Source organism: Pleurodeles waltl, chromosome 8 (assembly GCF_031143425.1).
Source record: "Pleurodeles waltl isolate 20211129_DDA chromosome 8, aPleWal1.hap1.20221129, whole genome shotgun sequence".
NCBI classification, from domain to species: domain Eukaryota; kingdom Metazoa; phylum Chordata; class Amphibia; order Caudata; family Salamandridae; genus Pleurodeles; species Pleurodeles waltl.
Window position 1 is genome coordinate 128,981,601 of NC_090447.1, and position 23,301 is coordinate 129,004,901.

Here is a 23,301-nt window from a genome sequence, read left to right on the forward strand (position 1 = left end):
CAGGGAGTTACATGACTGTAACTCCCAGGAGGCTCACTTATTGTCTTCTCCAAAGACTCCTGTTTGGTAACTCCCACATGAAGTGTACTCACCTGGGGTGATAAAATTTGTATAGTGTGTGGTACAGGACTGACATGACTGCTAAAACCAGAAAGCACTGTTTCTGTAACTCCACACACTAGCACAGTGTTCTCTACTGCAAAGACCCCTGTTTGGCAACTCAATCCCAAATGAAGTTTACTCACCTGGGGGTGTACCGTTTTTCAAGTATTGGGGAGTAGTGAGAGTGACCTGACTACAACTCCCAGGAGGGATTGGTTCTGTAACACCAAGCACCAGCACAGTGTTCTCCTCTCCAAACACCCCTGTGTCTTAACTCTCTATTGAAGTGTACTCACCTGGGAGGATGATATTTGTATAGTATGTGTAGTACATGGAGTCACATAACTGCTAAGGTCAGGGGGCACTGGTTCACTAACTTTAAACACCAGCACACTGTTATCTTGTTCAAAGACCCCTGTGTCATAACTCTCTATTGAAGTATATTCACTTGGGAAGGTGACATTTATCAAGTGTATGAAGTAGAGGGAGTGACATGATTGCTCATGCCAGGAGGCTCTGTCTCTTCAAATCCAAACACAATCCCAGTGTTCTCATGCCCAAATACCCCTGTGTCTTAACCCTCAAATGAAGTTCACTCATCTGGGAGTATAACATGTGTATTGTGGTGGGAAGCACAGGGAGTGACCTGAATGCTAGGCCCACTAGGCCCTGTGTCTCTAACTCCAACCACAAAAACACTGTTCACTTTTCCAAATCTATCTATTTATGAACTCTCAATTGAAGTGTATTCACCTGAGAGAATAACATTTGTCAAGTATGTATAGTATGGAGAGTGGCAAGACTGCAATTCCCAGGAGGCACTGTTTCTCTGACTCCAAACACCAGAACAGTGTTCACTACTCCAGATACCCTTGCAGGCTGACTCTCAATTGAAGTTTACGTACCTGGGAGGGACCAAGATACAGATCATGCTCAACTCAGAGATGTGTCTGACCACCTTGCTCCATCTTGACCTGCTAACCCAAGATCAAACTATTGAGGACAGGAAGAACACCTTATCAAGTGTGTAAAACAATCATCCCAAAGGCCTCGAGATGCATAACCAGAATGGTATTCGCAGCAGACACATTCACACTGCACTAAGCACACAATGAAACCAGTCACATATATAACAAACTCCTGGGTCTGCCTGCATCACAATCAACAAGGCCTCAACATGGCCAAATCCATATCTTGCCTAGCCAATGTTTTGCCTGCACAGGTGGCAAGATGGCATGCTCAGGCCATGCTCGCAAGGGCTAATGATCTGCACATCTTAGTGGCTGCTTGATTGAGATGGGATTGACATGCTTCACAAATGTCAGGTCAATACAACCAATACCATTGATACTTGTCACAATAAGATTAACTGCAAAATAACTTTGTAGGGGGGTCTATGCTTTATGCTAAATTAACTTGTTAGTGGTAGCTGTCACAATACAAACAGTAACATTGTATCCTTCACATCAACATGTCAAGCTGCCACTGGGCACACAGAAACCACAGAAGAGACTGCCACTACCCCCCTGGATGAAGCCCTCAGTGAAAAAGACACTCCTGGAGCTCTGGACATGGAGGACAATTCTGGCTCATCTGGACAACCTTGTCAAATACCAACAGTGAGTCTCACTGTGGCCACATCAACACCTCCCGCCCAGTTGCCTGAACATCACAGGCAACCATTCACCTCCAACCTGTGTTCTGAGCACAGTGTCTACCAACTCGTGGCCCCCAGTCCTGGATCCTGTGTCGCAGCACAACACTTCCAACAATGATGGCCCAGGAACCAGTGGGAGAGGGCCCCTTTGTGGCAAGGACACAGGACTGTGGGGGTAGGGTGAATGGAAGGGATGCTGTGGGCCAATGGGGTGAGGCCACTGGGACTCCTCTTGGCCAGGACACCATCAGCCAAGTCTTAGGGGTCTATCAGGAGTCCCAAGGCATGATGGGCTAGGTCTTGACAGAACTCCAGGAAGTCAAGCAGCTACAGAGGGACATCCATAGGGATATGCGTGAACAGTGGGAGGCTCACAATAGCAACTTGACTCCCTAACAGTAGTGATGAGGAAGATTAACACCACTCTGAGCAGGACTCTACAACACCTCTCTACCCCTTTCTTTGTTTCATCAATACCAGGCCCTTCTTCATTGGTACCAGCCACTGGAAGGGAGGCCATGCCAGAGAAATAAGCCCCAGACACCCCTGCCTCTATAGCAGCAGATCCCCCCACCACAAAAGCGGGTATGTCTGGCAAAGTATCCAGGAGGTACAAATGGCAAGACACCCACCACTGCCAGCAAATTATGTCTTCCTAAAGGAACTCCTTTGTGAACTGATCCTGAACTACACACCAGTTCCAATGGGAGGAGTGCTCTAGACTTTGGACTCCCAATAGCGTGGCATCTACTCCAATGATTTCATTTACCATTACTGATACTGTCACTTCTTTATTTTTCTTGTTTTCTGTCAAAATTGTATTTGCTGCATCAGCACTGTAATAAATTCACCCATCACAAACTCATTGTCTGCTTGCTTAATTTGAACATTTTGCTATGTAGAAATGTAAGACCATGTGGACCATATGATGAAGCCATAACTTACTTGTGAAAGGAAGGTTATGTTGCAGGTACACAGTGTCCTGCTCAGGATTACAACAATTAAACACAAACACATCAGTACAAGTGTCTGGTCACACAAAACATTTTATTCAAGTATACAGCACATAGACTATTCATATGGCTGGAACATTATGATATAAGATTGTGTGACTCATACTGAGTCAAAGTACATATTCCAGGGTACAGCACCCCACACCATGGAAGGCAGGGATCTTTCAGACATTGTCCAGTTGAATAGGCAAACATTAAAGTGGTTGATGTCACTAGCTTGAGCCTTATCACATACCACACCAAAGTAATCCAACAGCACATAATCTAAGATACAGACAGATGGCAGTACAACAGTCTCTGATCACAGGCCCATCATAATCCAATGACAATGCATCTGGTGGTATGACACAAACACAATTCAGTGTTGTGGCACAGGCACTGTGGCCTGCAGTGATGAAACCCAACTACAACTACATACAGGTCACACAAGAAGAGTGTTTAGCCAATGTGAAGGGTGAATGACTTGCTCGAAATCGATGACTACACATTTCATGCCCACATGATGACACACATGATGCAATCTGCCCAACAAAGCACATAAAACAAGTCAAACCTGCATTTCAGACCTTCCACCCAGACACTGTGCAAGCTGGCTTGGCACAGGTCTCATACACCCCAAATCTGCGACCTACATTACCTCAAACAATGCATGTCCACTGTGCATGTCACAGCAACATCATATACCTGCCAATGTCACAACTCTGAAATGCCCACATGAGGATGTCATGGTGAAGGTACCTGTACAAATACAAAACAAGGTGTATAAGCTTGGAAACATATATATTACACAAATCGCATACCAAGCTACTGGAAATGTAATTACATTGTAATGAAACTGACACAAAGCAACATCAGCAAGGTATGGATGTGTTAAAAGCTATCTTATCAAGCAGCCTTTGGCTGAATATTGCAAAGTATCAGCTCCCTAGTTGTTGCTAAAACACTCAGCTCCACACATTCTCACCACTATAGTTCATTGTACAGTCACAGTCATGACGTCACATGACATACTTGCATTCATGAAAAGTTGCTGCTGATAAACTGTAAACTTCCTACTTGTATAGCGCACTACTCACCCATTAGGGTCTCAAGGCGCTGTACGCATACCGCTGTGGAACCCCTCCTGGCTTTTCCCTGTGAGGTGCCCACTCCTGGGCAACCTCCAAGGTGAAGCCAGGCATCCCAGCGCTGTTGGGGCCGTTGTGGAGATTAAGCAAGCTATTGCCCAGAGTTACACCCATGAATTAGATTAGGCACTGATGCGAGAATTATCAGGTCTGAGGAAATTGAGCCCAAGACCCGCCGAGGCGGGAATTGAACCCTGGGCCTGGGCCAGCTTTCTGCATCAGGGTCTGCCGCTCTAACCATTGAGCCACACTTCTCCACATTTTCAGTTTACAGTTTACAATACTGTGGAGCATGCAGCATGCCAAAGTGATCTCACTCACTTTTCTGGGTGAGTAGAGGAAGGCTCTACCAGTCCTGTCCAGACACCTAAATCTGGCCTTCAGGAGTCTAAAAGTCCACTCCATTACCCGTCTTGGTCTTCCATGGGCCTCACTGCAGCGGACTTACCCTGGTGTAGTTGGATTCCTTAGTGACATCAACAAACAAGGACGGTTTTGATATGCAGAGTCTCCTGTTAAGGAACAGGACATATGTGCAACAATGAGAAACTCACTTCATGAATGTAGCATCAGACATTGGACACACACAAACAGGACAGATCAGAGGCGGCTCCTCTGCTAAGGCAGAGGAGCGTCGCCCTACTCGATTGTGGGGAATGGAAAAATAAAATGATAATAATGTAATGTTATTAGCATTTTATTTTCCCTGGGAGTAAGGGGTGGGTGGGGCTGGGCAGGAGGAAGGGGGCCAGAGTAGGGATTTTGTAGCATAAAGTGCGCATGTCTGTTTGGCTGGCCGTGTTAGGCCGGCCAAAAAGACATGCACGCTTTGCATGTTCTCTTCCCGGCTGTATTTCACAGCCGAGTGGAGAACATGCGCAGGCTCCCACTCCCAGTCTGAGCAGAGAAGCAGGCCGCTGAGACCAATCACGGCGCTGCTGTCATGCTGGTGACAGCAACGTTGTGATTGGCTGGGACCCTGTGTGCAGATGGGAAGAGCACGAGGAAAGAGGGGAGACGAACTCATCTCCCCCGAAGGTAAGTGTTTTTTAAAAATTTTTATATTTTTTCACCCCTCTGCCCCCTGACCCTCTTATCCCCCCCCTGCCCTGTTCTGTCCTTCCCCATCACGCCATTTGAGTGGCAGCTGCCACTGGGACAGATGTGACTTACCAACCAGCCATGCCATCTCTGGATACAGTTGTGACATCAGCTGGGGTATGGTGCTGTTCTGCATAATGAAAGAATCATGGACTGAACCTGGATAATGGGAACACACATGCGAAGTTTAGAAATCCGACAAACAGACAACTTGCACGTTGATGAAATGGAAGTTTTTTCTGGAGTGGTATATTTATCAATTGGCCTGCGGTGGGACCAAGTTAACATGTTTGCTATCAATGGCCCCCACCACATGTGGGATGCATACAAAACCATAAAAGTCAGCCTTCACATGGGCTAAATCCTCACATCGAGGAAAATGGATATAGCTGTCCAGGTGTTTCAGCTTTGCTGAGAGGACATACTTCAATACCAGACTGAACATAGGCTGGGACAAGCCATCAGATAGTGCCACTGTATGTTGAAAGGACCCTGTGGCTAGGAAGTGCAATACTGACATGACAGGTACAATGGGTGGTATGCTTGTTGGATAGCTAATAGCTGGCATCAGATCTGGCTCCAGCTGACAACATAAGTCCCCTATTGTTTGTCTGTTCAGACAATACACCAGTATGATGTGTCATTCTTCCATTGTCTGAAGGTCTGGCAGTGGACGGTAGACAGGAGGTTGTCACATCCTCTCTCTCCCACGGTACCTATGCATGACAAGACATGATTTGTTTACATTAGTCAGTATGCAACCAGTACACACCACAACTTCAATATCCCTACCGCCAAATTGACCATCAGCGGTGTTGGACTTTGCCCCACTGTTAAATGCCATCAGTGCCCTGCAACATACTACAATGGTGTTTGATTAGTAGAACCTACATGACAAGAGAGGATAAGCATGTTTGTGAGGTCAAAAATCTATGTTCGCTGATGTGACAGAGTTTATACAGCCCAATACAGTATTTCAGGCTGCCAAAATGGCAGCCGCCTTACCTACTCCACTGGACACTAGGAACCGTCTGTGACCGCTGGCGGAAGTCATCATGGCGGTAGGCAATTGCAACCTCTGCAGGCACAGCTATAGGGTAGTGTTGTTGCCAGTGGCAGTTGTGGGCCAATGGTTGTGTCACCTGCAGTGACAATCGCGTATGTGGCAAACGTGACCACCATGTTCTGCAGATTCACTCACTTGACTCCTGCCACTGCTGCCAGCAACACCTCCACAACCTGAGCTGGTGTGTGCCGCCTCTGTGAGCAATCAGGCCATGCCCAGCAGGTGATGGGGCCCCCCCTTCTCTCCAGAGGAGCTGGAGAGGCTAGGTAATGAGGTCCTACTCGTGTATGGACAGCTTTATGGCTCATCAGAGGAGAAGGTAAGTACCTAATGTGCACAATTTTATAAGTACTCACAATCCTTTCCCTCCTCCCAGGTTAGAATGTGCTCATGTGTGCCAGTTAGACTACTCGTGTGCCTGTATTTGCGGTCTGTGTGGCATCAATGGGATAGACAATGTACTGGAATTGATGGCCAATGCCATATGTTAAATTCAGTCACATTGTGCTGTGTGAGAATTTTGAGGTCCTAGTGTTAGGTGCACATAACTAGGTAAGGAGACATTACTGCCATCCACTGACATCTCTTTCCCCATGATTGTTGTAAATGTCAGAAAACATGTATGTGCATGAGAGCATGAGCTGTGTATGCATGTTGTACGAATCAGTTGAGAGTCGTGTGACCAATGTGTATAGTGCACAGATCTTTCAACCCACATCTGGCCTTGCTAACCTGTTGTGTGGAAGGCATATCATGACTCACTCTGCCCTTCATGTTGCCACACACACACCACATGACAAATTGCTGCTGGCTACATGATGTACTGTCATGGATGGAAGTGATGGGAATGGAGTGTCATATAGGTTCTTTCAGCTCAGTCTGCAGAAACCAGGGCCTGTCTCATGTATCTTCCAGTATGAAACCTAGTCTAGGCTGTGGGAGAGTCACTGTGGCTATGCAACGGTGGCACTGTGTCCACTCCTGGTACACCAACAGATCCCGTTGTGTGGTCAATATGAGGTTCAGGTGGCAAAACCTGCCCTGAATGCCCCATTCCTTTGACTAGATTAGGAGTGGGTACAGAGGTAAATCATTATTTTAGTCCCTACGTGCGTTTAGCATTGTGCGTTTAGCATCATTGTCAATTGTGTCCTAGACTCATGACATACCCCTTACTCCCACAGCTCTGTTATTACCTTCACACAGGTCATATTTGCCCTATACAGGCGTGCTGCATAAGTGACCGGCCCACAGTGCTGACAGTGTGTTGATTCCTGGGAGGCCATGAGATGTGACTCAGTAGCTTGGTCACATAGCAGAAAATGTGCAATGCATGCCTTTGTTTGTTGAATGCCATCTCTGTATGATAGACACATATGTTCAAAGGAGTGTTCTGTGATACCGGCACATAGCACATAATCCCACCCCCTGAAGTGGCATGAGTCTGCATTTGTTAGGCCAAATTTCCACACATGGACAAGGAAGGCATTTTCTGTACCCACCATGCCAGCCCCTTGATTGTTACTCATGTGCAATGTTGGAGTTTGTACTCTGGCAGTTTCCTGTAGAGATTGCATGAAATGAGACATTGAGTGTGAATGTGTTAGTCCATTCATGCCTAAGGCGTTTACACTTCCGAAGCCACATAGGTGTTTAGGGGCATATTTATACTCTGTTTGCACCGAATCAGTGTCATTTTTTTAAACTCTAATTCAGTGCAAAACTAACTCCATATTTATACTTTGGTGCTAGACCCCTCTAGCACCAAATTTATGGAGTTAAAGTCATTTTTTGAAAGTGGAGACCTACCTTGCCTTAATGAGATGCAAGGTAGGTGTTCCCGTGCAAAAAATGACTCTATGGCCTTAACGCCATATTTAGGGGCATATTTATACTCTGTATGCACCGAATTAGTGTCATTTTTTTAACTCTAATTCGGTGCAAATCTAACTCCATATTTATACTTTGGTGCTAGACCCATCTAGCACCAAGGCCCTGATTTATACTTTTTTTGCACCGCATTAACGTCATTTTATTACGCAAAAGTGGCACAAACTTACAAAATATTGGCCCTTATTTATACTTTTGGCTGCAAAACTGCACTAACTCAGTTTTGCACCAAAAAGTTTAGCACCGGCTTGCACCATTTTTGTGCACCAGCCGGGCACCGTATTTATGGAATGGTGCAAGCCGGTGCAAAGGGTAGGCTAGAGTTTAAAAAAATGACTTTAGTCGGGTGGGGCTGGCAGTATAGAAGAAGAGGGTTTAGCAAAAACCAGATTAGCGTCATTTATGGTGCTAAACCTACCATGCCACATGCCTCCTGCCTTAGAAAAGGCAGGAGTCATGCCCACCACCCCAATGGCCAGCACAGAGGACAGGGGTCCCTTGGGCATGGCCAGTGCACCCTGTGCCATGTATGGGGGCCCATTTCAGGGCCCCCATGGCACTTTAAAAAATAAAATGCACTTACCTGTACTTACCTGGGATGGGGTCTCCCATCCTCTCAGTCCCTCTAGTGTGGGTGGGGGTGCCCCTGGGGCCTAGGGAGGGCACCTCTGGGCTTATTCCATGGTGTTCCACCATGGAAATAGGCCCACAGGTCCCCTAACGCCTGCCCTGACCCAGGTCTTAAAAAATGGGGCAAAGCAAGCTTTGCCCTATTTTTTGACCCCTCCTCCCTCCCTTGCACCATTTTTGCACCATTTTTGCATGGGAGTATAAATATGGCGTTAAGGCCATAGAGTCATTTTTTGCACGGGAACGCCTACCTTGCATCTCATTAAGGCAAGGTAGGTTTCCACTTCCAAAAAGTGACTTTAACTCCATAAATTTGGCGCTAGACGGGTCTAGCACCAAAGTATAAATATGGAGTTAGTTTTGCACTGAATTAGAGTAAAAAAAAATGACGCTAATTCACTGCAAACAGAGTATAAATATGCCCCTTAGCGTAAAAAAATGATGCTAATCTGGTCAGAATCATTTATTTTGACTCAAAACTGCCTAACGTCATTTTATTTTAAGCTAGCCTACCCTTTTCACCGGCTTGCACCATTCCATAAATATGGTGCCCAGCTGGTGCTAAAAAATGGTGCAAGCCGGTGCAAAACATTTTGGTGCAAAACTGCGTTAGTGCAGTTTTGCACCAAAAAGTATAAATAAGGCCCTTAGTGTTTCATAGTGGCTCACATCAAGGTACAGGTTGCCAGAGGACAGGCTACCTGATGTCAGTAAGCTTGCTTAGTCCTGGTAGACCCTGAGCAGGGTAGTGGGTTTGTCTGCAGATGGAAAATATAAGTCTGTAGTCATGTCCTTGTACGTATTGGCTTGTGGGTTTCACACTTGGAAAGTATTGAGAAATAGAAAAGTCCTAGCTTGATGTTACTCAACCATTTGAAGTCAAACTAGTGAGTATAATATCTTTATTTGTCTTTTGCATCGCTGCAGGTGAACACCCATCAAAAAAGGCACTATGGAGAGCCATTGCCAAAAAGGTGCGGACCCTAGGGGTTCACAGCTGGTGGTGCACCCACTGCAGTGAAAGGTGGGAGGACCTTAGACGCGGGGCCTGGAAAATCGCAGAGGTCCAGAAGGGGCTGTTCTCCCAACATGCCGTTCAGACCATGACCCCTCTAGTGGCCCACATTCTGGCAGTGGCCCACCCAGACCTTAAGGGGCGTTTGAGGACAGCACAGCAGCCACAAGGGGGTAAGTACAGGGAAAATTCCTGCCTGTCACATTTTGAAGTGAATGTGTTCTGACAGATCCTCCTCACAATTAGGAATGAGCACTGTGTAACACAGTAGATGAGTGATTCTGTAGACATGTCATGTGTTGTATACTGATGTGCCTCGCCTATTGGCCCAGAGACCTAGGAAACAAATGTGTACAATCCACAAACCACTCACTCACAAGGGACAACATATGGCTGTGTACGTTGACCAAAAAAGTACTGTTTGTTGTTGTAGTGTGTGTAAATTCTATGCAACAGACCACTAGTCCTCAATGTTACAGGCCAAAGGTAAGGAAGTGGTGGTTTACTGTCCTCAGCCATGTGTCTGGGTAAATGAGTATATTGGCATTTGCCACCCAGAAGCTAGTTGTCTTCAGCGTATGATAGTTGCTGTTGCCTCACTGCAGTCTGTAATGTGAAGATGGGCATCATACGTGTGACATAGCATAACTTGTACTTTTGGATGCAGCTACAGGTCAATACTTTCCCTTGTTAAGTGGGGAATGTCCATTGACATGATTTATGTGCCAACACTGTTGCCAACATTCCCTGTGCCTAGATGTCAGCATTTGTCCCTTTCTCATTAGCAAAATATATGTAAGCTACTGTTTCATGCATGGTCTACCTGTGTTGATGGGATGATGTCTGTATTCCCTCACATATATGTGCATGGCAACCTGTGTGTGGAAAAAGGCATTTACAGTTGGGGTACATTTCATGTTGTGCCACATACAGGAGTGTGTCACCATTGTTTATTGGCTGACAGATTCTCTCATGCATCATAGCATGTCATTAGGCATGTACAACTGCAGTAGCAATGAGGGACATGAGAGGTAGGCCTAGAGTTTTTATTTTATGTATTTATTTATAGTATTTATAGAGCGCACTGTGACCGTGATAGGTATCCTGGCACTAGAGCAACTACATTACTAGAGGGAAGGAGAAACAAGAAGAAAAGAAAAACCGCTGGGTAAAGTCACTTCTACTTAGGAAAAGTTCTTCAAGGCTTTTCTGAATTTTAACAGATCCGAGTGCACTCTCAGCACACTTGGCAGCAAGTTCCACAGATGCACAGCTTTAATAGAGAAGGCACATCCTCCCAACCAAGCCCTTTGAAATCTTGGCCGACACACCAAATTGGCAGGGGCCGACCGCAAGGATCTGTTAGGCATATATATCGCTGACATTTCTTTTGCAAAGGATCAGATTCCTTTCCATGAAGTGCCTGAAACAGAACACACATAGCTCTGAAAACTATTTGTCTAGAGGAAGCCAATGCAGCTCCTTCAGCGCTTTCTTACCAGAGGATCTCCAAAGTAAACTCACAGCCAGCTTAGCAGCAGCTGATTAAACTCTCTGGAGTCTCTTTATCAAATAATCCGAAGCACCTAGGATGATGGCATTACAATAGTCCAATCGTCCTAGTATAGCACTCCTGTTAATTGAAGCTCTGGCATGTATAGGTAGAACCAAAAAAATCTTTCTAAGGGTTCTCAGTAAAGGAAAACAGATGCCTGCTGTCTTTGATACATGCTTTTCTAATAAAAGATGGGTGTCAAACACCACACCTAAGTTCTGCACAGCATCAGAGGCCTTCATCTCAGTATTTGTGGCCAAAACCTCAGAGGTAGCATCGAAGGACCATTGTTTGGGGCACAATAAAGAAACTATGTTTTATCCCCATTCAATTTAGAGCATTAGCATCCATCTGGTTTGCGACAGCATGCATACAAATGTTGAAGAAAGATATCTCACCCCCTTGAGTCATAAAAATAATAAATTGTATGTCATCCGCACAGTTGGCTTTTGATAGGAGAGATTAAAGGTTTCAAATAATTATTAAATAGAATAGGGCACAGGGCCAAACCCTCGGGACACCTTGTTTTAATTTTCTAAAGGCTGAGCAATAGGGGGCAACACCACTGCCAGACATCTGTCCAGCAAGTAAGAACAAATCCATTTTAGGGCACCTAACCCACAACAAGCTAGCCTACTGAGAAGGAAGTTGTTATTGACTGTGTCAAATGCTGCCAATAGACCAAGCAGCACAAGAGTGACCCCCTTGCCCTTTATCCAATCTCATTTATGGTTCTTCCATGGCACAGATAAGGGCAATCTCAGTTCCATGGCCAGGTCTGAAACCGAACTGTTCGGCTTCCAATAACTAATGCTCTTCCAAGTAGCAAGACAGAACCTTGTTCACATATTTCTCCAGAACTTTCACAGGATAGGGAAGGAGCGAGATAGGCCTGAAATTAACTAAGATGGTTGGCTCTGCTAACACTTTCTTTAGTAAAGGGGTTACCAGAGCTTTTTGCACCATTCCCGAGCTCAACAAAAGATTACATAATTTCCTAAGGGGCAAGAAAAGCTCATCCGCCCAGTTCTTCTATTGCTCAGCTGGTAATGGGTCTAAGGGAGAGCCCAACATTGTATTCATTGCATGTTAAAGAAATTCTCTTCTGTAATAGATTCAAAATTTACCAATAGACATCCAGTATTCGGCCAAGTCTCTTTTCCAGAACGCTGTCCCATGGCCTTATCACTAAGGTTATCAAGCCCAGAAAAGCCCTTCAGTTCAGAGAGGGAGTCCTTATTCACTGGCGGGTAAATCTCCACTAGAATGTTTGCTGTCTTACTCTCATTGCCATTTCTATGCCATTGATGTGGCAGCATGTAGCAAAGTTCACTGCACATGTGTAATGGGTAAGGTTTGTAGCCTGACTGTTGGCATGATTCATGGAGTGACTTGCAGTTATGTTCAAATCACATGTATTTGGGTACAAACATTCAACCACAGATAGACATCTGGGTCTGCATAACCATAATGGAGATAACAATGTAGCTTCCAATTGGCCAACATGTTGAGGGCCTTCAACAAGTACTTGAAAATCTCTAGGCCTCTCTAACATCAAAGGGACTAATGGCATCTAATGATGCACTCAGAGTATGTCATTGTAAGGGGTGCCAGACATTAGTGGTGATTACCCTGGGGCTTGCTGATTTATTGTGTTGTGGATTTTGGGGACATCCATCCTTGACGTGTTGCACATGATGGGGGTCATTATGACCCTGGCGGCCGGCGGTATGTTGGCGGTAACACCGCCGACAGGCTGGCGGTGTTCCACCAGCAATTATGATTGTGGCGGAATTGCCACGGCCATACGGCCGGCCCCTCCACTTTGCCGCCAGGATTCCGCCTGCCGGTCATAATCCCCAGGGCAGCGGTGCAAGCCCGAATTTCGGGCAGTGAAATGCAGTGAAATGCGTGACGGGTGCAACTGCACCCGCTGCACATCAGCATTGCCGCCGGCTCTATTACGAGCCGGCAGCAATGTTGATGTGACATTTCCGCTGGCCCAGCGGAAATGTCATAATAGGGAGACAGAAATACCACCGGCAATGGCGGTATTCTGTCTCCCGCGGCCTCTGCGGTCTTTTGAAAAGACCGCCGAGGTCGTAATGACCCCCGATGTCTGCAGTGCCCATTTCCATGCCACATGTGTGCTTGTCTGAGCAACATTATACTACCTCCATGATTCTATTGGGACAAATATCAGTTAGTGAAGTGTGCATTGTAGAACTGTTTCCAGTGTGACATGAGTATTTCCATGTCACCTTCTCCAGGCTATTGTACTTTTGTCAGCAACATGGCAGGGCTTTGGGTCATTGTAAGAAGTTGGCTCTGTATGTGCTATTTCAAAGTAAGGAATAGCATGCACAGAGTCCAAGGGTTCCCCTTAGAGGTAAGATAGTGGCAAAAAGAGATAATACTAATGCTCTATTTTGTGGTAGTGTGGTCGAGCAGTAGGCTTATCAAAGGAGTAGTGTTAAGCATTTGTTGTACATACACACAGGCAATAAATGAGGAACACACACTCAGAGACAAATCCAGCCAATAGGTTTTGTTATAGAAAAATATATTTTCTTAGTTTATTTTAAGAACCACTAGTTCAAATTCTACATGTAATATCTCATTTGAAAGGTACTGCAGGTAAGTACTTTAGTAACTTTGAATAATCACAGTAGCATATATACTTTTTACATAAAACACAATAAGCTGTTTTAAAAGTGGACACAGTGCAATTTTCACAGTTCCTGGGGGAGGTAAAGTATTGTTATTTTTAGCAGGTAAGTAAATCACTTACAGGTCTCAGTTTTGGGTCCAAGGTAGCCCACCGTTGGGGGTTCAGAGCAACCCCAAAGTTACCACACCAGCAGCTCAGGGCCGGTCAGGTGCAGAGGTCAAAGAGGTGCCCAAAACACATAGGCTTCAAAGGAGAGAAGGGGGTGCCCCGGTCCCAGTCTGCCAGCAGGTAAGTACCCGCGTCTTCGGAGGGCAGACCAGGGGGGTTTTGTAGGGCACCGGGGGGGACACAAGTCAGCACAAAAAGTACACCCTCAGCAGCGCGGGGGCGGCCGGGTGCAGTGTGCAAACAAGCGTCGGGTTCTCTGTAGATTTCAATGGGAGACCAAGGGGTCTCTTCAGCGGTGCAGGCAGGCAAGGGGGGGGCTCCTCGGGGTAGCCACCACCTGGGCAAGGGAGAGGGCCTCCTGGTGGTCACCCCTGCACAGAAGTTCCGTTCCTTCAGGTGCTGGGGACTGCGGGTGCAGGGTCTTTTCCAGCCGTCGGGACTTTAGGTTCAGGCAGTCGCGGTCAGGGGGAGCCTCGGGATTCCCTCTGCAGGCGTCGCTGTGGGGGCTCAGGGGGGACAACTTTGGTTACTCACAGACTCGGAGTCACCGGAGGGTCCTCCCTGAGGTGTTGGTTCTCCACCAGTCGAGTCGGGGTCGCCGGGTGCAGTGTTGCAAGTCTCACGCTTCTTGCGGGGAGTTGCAGGGGTCTTTAAATCTGCTCCTTTGAAACAAAGTTGCAGTTCTTTTGGAGCAGTGCCGCTGTCCTCAGGAGTTTCTTGTCTTTCTTGAAGCAGGGCAGTCCTCTGAGGGTTCAGAGGTCGCTGGTCCTTTGGAAAGCGTCGCTGGAGCAGGTTTCTTTGGAAGGCAGGAGACAGGCCGGTAAGACTGGGGCCAAAGCAGTTGGTATCTTCTGTTCTTCCTCAGCAGGGGTTTTTCAGCTCAGCAGTCCTCTTCTTCTTGTAGTTTCAGGAATCTAAATTCTTAGGTTCAGGGAAGCCCTTAAATACTAAATTTAAGGGCGTATTTAGGTCTGGGGGGTTAGTAGCCAATGGCTACTAGCCCTGAGGGTGGGTACACCCTCTTTGTGCCTCCTCCCAAGGGGAGGGGGTCACATCCCTAATCCTATTGGGGGAATCCTTCATCTGCAAGATGGAGGATTTCTAAAAGTTAGGGTCACTTCAGCTCAGGACACCTTAGGGGCTGTCCTGACTGGCCAGTGACTCCTCCTTGTTATTCTCATTATTTCCTCCGGCCTTGCCGCCAAAAGTGGGGGCTGTGGCCGGAGGGGGCGGGCAACTCCACTAGCTGGAGTGTCCTGCGGGGCTGGAACAAAGGGGTGAGCCTTTGAGTCTCACCGCCAGGTGTTACAGCTCCTGCCTGGGGGAGGTGTTAGCATCTCCACCCAGTGCAGGCTTTGTTACTGGCCTCAGAGTGACAAAGGCACTCTCCCCATGGGGCCAGCAACATGTCTCTAGTGTGGCAGGCTGCTGGAACCAGTCAGCCTACACAGATAGTTGGATACAGTTTCAGGGGGCACCTCTAAGGTGCCCTCTGGGGTGTGTTTCACAATAAAATGTACACTGGCATCAGTGTGCATTTATTGTGCTGAGAAGTTTGATACCAAACTTCTCAGTTTTCAGTGTAGCCATTATGGTGCTGTGGAGTTCGTGTTTGACAAACTCCCAGACCATATACTCTTATGGCTACCCTGCACTTACAATGTCTAAGGTTTGGCTTAGACACTGTAGGGGCACAGTGCTCATGCACTGGTGCCCTCACCTATGGTATAGTGCACCCTGCCTTAGGGCTGTAAGGCCTGCTAGAGAGGTGACTTATCTATACTTGCATAGGCAGTGAGAGGCTGGCATGGCACCCTGAGGGGAGTGCCATGTCGACTTACTCATTTTGTTCCCACCAGCACACACAAGCTGGCAAGCAGTGTGTCTGTGCTGAGTGAGGGGTCTCCAGGGTGGCATAAGTCATGCTGCAGCCCTTAGAGACCTTCCCTGCCATCAGGGCCCTTGGTACCAGAGGTACCAGTTACAAGGGACTTACCTGGATGCCAGGGTGTGCCAATTGTGGATACAAAAGTACAGGTTAGGGAAAGAACACTGGTGCTGGGGCCTGGTTAGCAGGCCTCAGCACACTTTCAATTCAAAACATAGCATCAGCAAAGGCAAAAAGTCAGGGGGTAACCATGCCAAGGAGGCATTTCCTTACAGTCATCATTTCTTATTGTTGTGCCATTATGTATGTGACAAATAGATGTGTGTATGACCTTGTGTGGGATCTGTGGAAATGCAGTTGTCATTGACCTGCTGTTGTACGACAACAGGTAACTGAGGTATGCTCCATGGGGCAAAGCTTTGAGGATGATGAGATCTCCTACTAGTTGTGATTGTACAACTTCAGCCATGCAATTGCAAATGTCTGAGATCCTGATTTTTCCTGTGGCCACTGTTGACAGTTCAGATGGCATGCATGCATATGGTATGCAACATGAATGTGCCACTTAGGTGGAGTTTGTTGCTGGGCCTACTTGACATCATGGTAATGTTTGCTAATCAGAGCTTTGTTTGACATGTGATTACCCTATTTGTCTTTGTATTTGCAGTATCAGCACCGGCAAGCAAAGAAGACAGGACACTGCCAAGTAGGAATACATCTGACCACGGGACCTTTGGTCAAGACACCACAGACACAGAGGGACCCAGTGACCCTGAGGACAAGGGGAATGCCCTGCCACAAGGAGACCAAACATCATCGTCATCATCTGAATATTCCTCCTGTGGCCACTCCCTAGTGGTCGGGCCATATCCCTGTACCATCTTTGTCTGCCACCCACCATTCTATCACCGCCATCACTGTTGCGCTCCATTAAGTTGGCAGTGCCTGCTCACCCAAGAGGGTGGACATCTCCTTTGCCACAGGCATAGACACACCAGCCCCTGTTACCACTGCTGCCCTCGGTAAGGAGGTTATTGACCTCCTGAGAAGAATCTCTGTTGGTCAGACAGCCATTGTGAATGCCATCCAGGGATTGGCAACCCAACTCCAGCAGACTAATGCTTTCCTGGAAGGCATTCATGGTGCAATGTCTGGCCTACAGAGGTCTTTTCAGGCTCTGGCCTCCACACTGACCTCAGCCAGTCACCCGCTACCTTCCGCCCCTTCCATATCCTCTCTAGTCCCAATCCAAATCCCCCAATCCCCTACCTACCCAAAGGACACAGACCGATCTACACACACCCACCTCAACACACAAAAGTAGCACACACAGCCAAAAGCATCACAAAAAACACTAACACACAAGCAAACATCAGACACCCACAGACACAACATCAGTCACCAATTCTCCAGACACACCTACCACCCCCACCGTAACACACACAGCATCAAGCATATCCACATGCACCACCATAAGAGTCAATGACACACCCACCACACCCAGCATACCCGCAGACACCATCCCAGCAGACACACAGACATCCACCACAACCACCATACCTACAGACACCACCCAAACAGACAGACAGTCATCCACCACATCAATTATACCCACACACACACATATCCAGCACCTTCACCCCCCAGTCCCACAAGACACACAAGCACACACACTCACCCACGAACAGACACCACCGAAACACAAGCATACCTCCACATGCATGCACCCACGACATCTACACCAATACAACAGACAACCACTCTCTCACCCTCCAAATCCCTACCCCTTCTGCTGACCATCCCTGTGTACCTAAAAAAGTTTTCTTGTTTGACCTTGACCTTTTCCCTGTTCCCTTCACCCCGTCCCAAACCGAAGAGGACCCGATCCACCTCCCAAGCCATCCCTTTCACCTCCACATCCTCCCCTGTCACACCTGCCCTCCCTGCAAGCATCCAGACCCTGCCAAATAAAAAGACCCCACCCCAACACCCAAACCCACCCTTCCCAAATCTAAACCCACCACCCCCAAAGATGATCCCTGAGGTGCCTGCCTGCCCACTTGATTCCCCTTCGTGTGGAGATTCCTTGGCAGTTAGGAGTCAAGTGATTGCACTAGGATGTGCCTGTGCATCAACATATGGACTGGCTAATGGCATTGGACTTTACAGTATTCAAGCGTAATAAACCCAAACAGTTGTTTTGTTTGGGAATACATTTGTTCTGCCTTTTATTGTCTGCCTACAGTTGTGTGTGTTTCAGCCTGCTTGCTGACCCATTTGCTGTTGTTTGCAGTATCTGACTTTGAGGGCACTGCTGGTGTCCCCCAAGACAAGGGTATAGGTTAACGGTATGGATATGTGGGTGTAAATGCAATCGTGGTGTCATGGCATTATGTACTGTTTGGTATGGTAAGTATTGATCTTGTGTGGTCCAATGTGAGCATTTATGGTGTTGGACTTGCCCCTCTGAAATGGCTTATGTCTTCATCTAATTTGTGAATGCTTCAGTTTTGTTTGTGCAGACCCGGAGTGTGTTCAATTGTGCTAGTTTCCTTTGCATTTGACTGTGCATGTGCCCATTTAACTGTGTATACCTTGCAGCTAGTTCATATAGATGTATGTCCCATGCAGTTGGAGTTGTATGTGTTTTGTTGACTTGTACTTTCACATTGTGCAGATAGGCATGCCATTTGGGTCTATTATTGTGTGTCCCAGAGATACATGTACGTTCAGTTCCTTTTCAAATGTTGTTTAAGGAGCATGTGCAGAGTGATATGTGTCCCAGTGCAGCCTCCTTCCCTTAGTGCTGCTGATGCCCCATCCCTATTGTGTTGGTATTGTTTGCATAGTGAGCTTTGTATATTTGTCTCTCTGTATATTGTGCATCGCATTGTCCTTCTATTCTGTTACAATGTGTATGATATCTGTGTGTCCATTGCAGTGCTGTTTACTGGGAGTGGTCCTTGTGTTCCATGCCACATCCATACATATGTGTGTTGAATGTGACAAAGGTCCATGGCATGTGTGCATTGTGAGTGTGTGAGCTGTATTTGTAGATGTGATGTGTCCGTGTTGTTGGTGTTGTTGAGAATGTTGTGTACACTTCACTGTCCCTGTGCCTGAGGTGAGCAGACATGTGTTTTTGTGTAGTGTTGCGGTGCAGTGTGAGTGACCTGCCCAAAAAAGGCATTTTGTGACTGTTCATGTATCCTTCCTTGTGTCTGATTCTGATGTGGGACACAAAGACAAGTGTACTTGGTGCCCGTACTCTGACCCCATATGACGTGGCTGACGGGGTGACGAACAATTGTTGAGTGTGAGGACATAGGTAGGTGTGTGTACTTACAGTCGGTTGCGCCCACGGCAGCGTGGATTTTGTGCTCCGTCTATGATCATCAGCAGTGGCAGGATGTGTGTGATGGGCTCCATGGTGGCACCGGACGCGTGAGGCTGCCTGCATGTGAGTGTCTCCCTTTATACTCCATATTTCTGCCTGCTGAGACATGGTGGTTGGATCGCCACGGTCACATTGGCAGTGTGCAACACCATAATGTGTCTGGTGGAAACACTGTCTCCGCCGGCCTCTTTATGCAGCCTCGTGACCGCAGCGGTCTGTGCTGCCTGGTGATGCCGGTGGGCTTTGCTCCATGGGTCCGCATGACTCGTAATAAGGTGGTCTGACTGCCAACCCGATGGACCGCCGATTTCACCTCGGTTGTTTGCAGATTGCCAAACTCGTAATGAAGCCCTAAGTCCCAAGGCAGAAATCTTCACCAGGCCAAGGCCCCAAAAGTATCTGGCCCGTGAGGGACCTTCCACTGGCATAAATTTTGACTTTCACCTACTTGAAGCTTTCTGGCCAAAGGTCAACGGCTTCACAAGGACTTCATCCAATTTCTCTCAGGCCTCGTGGAACCCCTCTCAGCCACATTCTGAGTTAATTTCAGAGACTAAGAGCCTGATTTATAGTGGCCGGTGCGGATACTCCGTCACAAACCAGACGAATAGTCAGTCCTCTGTAGCACAAGTTCTATAGGCTATAATGGAATTGTAAAATGGCGGACGGGATATCCATCAAATTTGTGACAGAGTAACCCTCTCTGCTAAACTCTAAATCAGGCCATAAGTCATAAGGTAAAATTTCTGACTGAGACAAACCTGGTATGTGTATCTGAACTGCCCTCCATCATGGTTGGCTTTAAAACATATCTTGTCCCAGTCTAGCGCAACCTATTGCCTGCACTTGCCGCTATGTGTTTTTTAGCACTAAAATGAAATTCAAAATTAAAAAAATTAATATCTTAAGTTTCCCTTTATATGGTCTCATTTAGTTGATTACAGTAGTCTCTATTTTTATAAATTGGAGTGAGATTTTTATTGTTTTGTGTTTACAACTTTTTAACTGATTTGGTACTTCTAAATGCATTACACATTTTCTCAATTTAAGCCTCTGTCCCGTAGCTACCAAGGCTTGAGCTCAGGCTTTACTCGATCTAACAGTAATAGTGATATTATTACTTGCCGTGAACTATCATCCACCCCAACTAATAGTTCTCTCTCTCACAACAAGGGAGAATCAAATTTGGTGGAAATGGGATTGTTTTTTTTTTCTCCAAAAGTTGGGTTTTATTGCTGAAAAATAAAAAAAAGGTGTCCATGGAGTCTTCTCTTCACTTCCAAGGACATTTCTCCAGTTATTATCTGTGCAATAGCTGTGTCTACCACAGTAGTCATGAACATGGAAAACAAAATTCAAGCCCAAATAATGCAGGCCTTCTGGCACCGAGATTCTGGTGATAATGTGGTGGATGGGCTACTCGTAGACCATTTTCAATCATGGAACTATCTGAGGATCTGCCAATTGGAACAAAGCAGTTTCACCACTTCTAATTAGGGCTGGAGAGTTCAAAGTGAGTGGTTGCACTTTGCATGTGCACAATTTGTCCATGTCCTTATTATTTAGTTTATTTTAGTGCAAGATCTCCTGTGCAATGCTTCTGGTACAAAAGCAGGCAGTACTTACAACGTGAGGAGCATAGGAGTGAAGTAGGCACTGGAGGTTCCTAATTACTTATTAAAGAGAGCAGAGGTGAAAAAAGAACGGGGTACCAGGACGAGGCAGACAGAAAGAGAGAAAATAGTCCCTCATACATTGCAATGCAAATTTTAACGTCAGCAGTGGAAGGATACATGTTATCCAAATCAAAACACTAGACAAAATAGCCAATGAATCCTAAGCAAGAGATGAACTCATGCTTCCTCTGCCTGCCACAGCTGTATAATGTGGTGGACAGAAGAAAATATGAATGACAATTTAACAGATCAACGGATGAAATTCACTCACCAAAACCCTTATTTGTATGGCAATAACGCACACACACACACACACACACACACACACACACACATTATGAATTACACAGTGGTGGATCACATGTTTGTGGGGGAGGAGCGCCGGGCTTAGCCACAGGCCAGACCCTGCAGCCAACCACAGAGTGCACAGTTGAAAGCTGTGCTCAGTGGGAGAGTTGGATTAATGATAAAAAAACAGAAATTGACTGAAAAAACAAAGGTTAAAGCAATGTTGTAGCTACATATGGTAATGACATCTTAGTTTATGTTAAAAAAAACACTAGAAATACATTGAAAAAGCAAATGTTAAGGTGTCATTATAGTAAGGTATGGTAATAGGGTCTTTCCCTATGTTAGAAAAACCTTCGGAAATCTCTGAAAAAACACAAACGTTAAAATTATGTTATTGTTAGATGCAGTAATAAGATTTTAGCTTACATTAATAAAACTCCAGAAATTCACTAAAAAACAAAAGTTAAAGTGACATTATAGTTAGGGGTTGGAATGAGGTAAAAACCAAAAATACATTGAAATTTACTAGTTAATGTTTACTGAGCTAACTATAACTTGGGCACACACCATTCCCTGCTTATGACCTCACATATTACATCACTTATGTCATGTTAACTGACAACATGCCTGACTGCTGACATCTCAAATGACATCATTGATAATGTTACTGATGACATCATACGACCTCCTGATTCTCAAATTACTCTGTGACCTGCAAGATTATTTTAATAAAAGTGTAGAAGTTACTAAAGTGCCTAAAGTATGTAGTACAGAAGTCACCCATGCACCTAAGAGGACAAAGGTATTACTTATATCAGCATCACTATCCATAAAGGTATTTTTAAAAAACAAAGGGTGTTATTACAACCCTGGCGGACGGTGTTAAAGCGGCGGTAAGACCACCAACAGGCCGGCTGTAAAAATTTTGGAATTATGACCGTGGCGGAAACCGCCAACAAAGACAGCCACTTTAACACTCCGACCACCACGGCGGTACAAACAAACAGCGTAGCGGTCACTGCCAACAGACAGGCTGAGGACAATGTACCGCCCACACTATTATGACAGGCCAATCCGCCACCTTTTCCGGGGCGGATTCACCGCGGATAAAAACACAGCAGAAACAGGAATTTCGAAGGAAAAACGCTCACCTCTACACACTCCACGAGGAGGGAGGACACCATGGAGCCGGAACTCCATGTTCTTCCTGCGATAGTCTTCCTGCTCCTGTACCAGGAGCACCAACGCCGGCGGCGAAGACCACGATGAGTACCGCACCTACGACACAGGGGATAGGGGAGGCAAAAAACAGGGACACACACACGCAACACCCCCACCCCCACCCTCACCCACTACAACACACACACCAATGCATATATAAACATTACAGTTACACCCCCGAGCCCCCCGGAAGAATGCAAAGACAAAAGGAAATGAGTGTAACCATTGTAATATATCAAACTGTAGTAAGCAAATATATACATATATACACTATTAAGAAAATATAAACCAAGATTAGAAGTTCAGGTTTTGCACCATTCATAGTCCGTGGACCACTGGGCCCAAAATGCATGGGCGAGGCCCACACACGATACCAGATCAAAACAGAGAGAACACTGCAGGGGCATCAGATAGAAATACAACTGGCACCTCAGGGGGAAGGGAAGAGGGGGCACCTCAGCCGGATGAGTGCACGACGCCAGATCCACGAGGGGGCTCCATGCCCATTGATGTATCCTGGGGAGTGCAAAGCCACAGTCTCTCAAGTCTCTACAGTGGGTGGGTTGCCCACTGCATTATCCTGGGGAGTGCAAAGCCACAGTCTCTCAAGTCTCTCCAGTGGGTGGTTTGCCCACTGCTTTATCTTGGGGAGTGCAAAGCCACAGTCTCTCAAGTCTCTCCAGTGGGTGGGTTGCCCACTGCAATATCCTGGGGAGTGCAAAGCCACAGTCTCTCAAGTCTCTCCAGTGGGTGGTTTGCCCACTGCTTTATCCTGGGGAGTGCAAAGCCACAGTCTTTCAAGTGTCTCCAGTGGGTGGGTTCCCCACTGCATT